The 2,425-nt window shown below is 38.4% G+C and overlaps 1 long non-coding RNA gene across 1 annotated transcript; it reads left to right on the top strand.

Moving 5' to 3' along the window:
- Window positions 1-258: 258 nt before the first annotated feature.
- Window positions 259-1,479, top strand: LOC115552857 (uncharacterized). Its single transcript, XR_003978382.1, has 2 exons — window positions 259-365; window positions 922-1,479. It is a non-coding gene; the product is annotated as an uncharacterized LOC115552857 (long non-coding RNA).
- The last annotated feature ends 946 nt before the right edge of the window (window positions 1,480-2,425 follow it).

Raw genomic sequence — 2,425 nt, 5'->3', positions numbered from 1 at the left:
GCCCAGGTGTACATTTAAGTATAAGTATAACGCTAGAATGATTGGGAGTGAGTGATAATTTCACACCCCTATTGGTAACACTAGTAACGTGCTTATCGTCTTGCTTGTTTCAGCTTTGGCGCTTGCAAATAAAGAGGACCAAGTGACGGCAGCGCCCTCCTTGCACGAAAAGAGTATTGAAAAATCCTCTTCCTCCTCCACCTCCTCCTCCTCCTCCTCCGACAGTTCCTCCTCTTCCTCATCATCTTCTTCAGAAAGAGGGAAGAAGAAGAAGAAGAAGAGGAACAACAGCAACAACAAAAAAGACAGCAAGAAAAAAAAAGGGAAGAAAGGAAACAAAAAGAACACCAAGATAGGAAAGAGAGGTACGTTGGCAACCAGGGGATAAGGCGGGGCATCTGTGGTGTACTACAGTTATCACCTTTGAAATGCCTAACCCAGTCTTTGTTCCAACTTCCAACAAATATTACTGACCACTGTATAAAAAGGAAAAGCCTGCCTACAAATGCTATGGTATGGATCAATCAGCTGGTTGATCAGCTGGTCCCAAGTCTGCTTATAATATCAAAGCCACGTCTGAACATGGCTTTCAAATAACACTTAACGATATAATTGACTTATTCTACCACTTATCTAAACTATACAGTGCTTCCACTTTACTCTCTAGTTGTGCTCATTTGATTTATAATAACCTACTGTTAAGAGAACAGATAATACTACTCGAATAAACAGTACACTCACAGTACTCTTGATACTACAGGAAATGTAATGATAATTATTATTATACCTCTGTACACTATATAACACTAATACAAGAATAGTATTAATACTAGTAAACCCCCTTACCAACTGCACCATCATCCTGACAAAATACTACTGTTAATTACAGTTAACACATGTTTATAATTTTCTTTGTTTCAGTCCTCACCCCAGAAGAGTCCATGGATCGCTACAGGCGCGTCTTGGTAGCAGTGAAAAAGGGCATGACAAAAACTGAGGCATACGTCAAAGTCGGGGTTGACCGAAAAACGGTAGCAGCAACGGCCGCCATTTCGGAGCTACACGCTGTTGACAAGGACCTGTATGACCAGCTGAGGGCATCAATGCCCAAGGGAGAGACACTTTATCTTTTTTCGGCAAAATGTAACCTAGAAATTCTTGGCAGGAACCTTCAGGATAAGGTGAATGAAAAAAAAAAGCAACGGGGAACTTTTGCAAATTGGACACCGGGCATAGTAAAGAAGAGAGCAGGTTTTTGTTTTGTTTTTAGGGTGCCTTTTTTTTGTTCCATTTTAAAATGCCCTTTTTTTTGGTTGATTTGTTCAGTGACATCGAGAAATGCCTTGTTAAAAGTGCAGCCTTTGTTTTTGTTCCCATTTAAAATGCCTTTTTTTGTTTCTGTTTGTGTTTTAAATTGTTAATATTGTCTGTATTACCCCGTTATTATGTTATTATTATGTTATAAATGTTTAACTTAAGTGTCTGTAGTTCCCTCATTGTCATCAACAGTGGTTTTGCGTTTTATAACTAACCCTAAAGTGCTTCACTGCTGGTAAACGAATGATTCAAAAAGCTTCACTACTGGTAAACAAATGGTTGAAGAAGCTTAACTAATGGTGAACGAATGGTTCGCGAAAGAGTAACAACTCAGTATGATGCATTACTTTACATGAAGGTACACAAAAAGCTTCACTACTGGTAAACGAATGATTAGAAAAGCTTCGCTACTGGTAAACGAATGGTTGAAAAAGCTTAACTACTGGTGAACGAATGGTTCGCGAAAGAGTAACAACTCAGTATGATGCATTACTTTACATGAAGGTACACAAAAAGCTTCACTACTGGTAAACGAATGATTCAAAAAGCTTCGCTACTGGTAAACGAATGGTTGAAAAAGCTTAACTACTGGTGAACGAATGGTTCGCGAAAGAGTAACAACTCAGTATGATGCATTACTTTACATGAAGGTACACAAAAAGCTTCACTACTGGTAAACGAATGATTCAAAAAGCTTCGCTACTGGTAAACGAATGATTCAAAAAGCTTCGCTACTGGTAAACGAATGGTTGAAAAAGCTTAACTACTGGTGAACGAATGGTTCGCTAAAGAGTAAAAACTCAGTATGATGCATTACTTTACATGAAGGTACACAAAAAGCTTCACTACTGGTAAACGAATGATTCAAAAAGCTTCAATACTGGTAAACGAATGATTCCAAAAGCTTCACTACTGGTAAACGAATGATTCCAAAAGCTTAACTACTGGTGAACAAATGGTTCGCGAAAGAGTAACAACTCAGTATGATGCATTACTTTACATGAAGGTACACAAAAAGCTTCACTGCTGGTAAACGAATGATTAAAAAAGCTTCGCTACTGGTAAACGAATGGTTGAAAAAGCTTAACTACTGGTGAACGAATGGAAC

Source organism: Gadus morhua, chromosome 10 (genome assembly GCF_902167405.1).
Source record: "Gadus morhua chromosome 10, gadMor3.0, whole genome shotgun sequence".
NCBI classification, from domain to species: domain Eukaryota; kingdom Metazoa; phylum Chordata; class Actinopteri; order Gadiformes; family Gadidae; genus Gadus; species Gadus morhua.
This window is presented reverse-complemented; position numbering and strand designations above follow the sequence as displayed.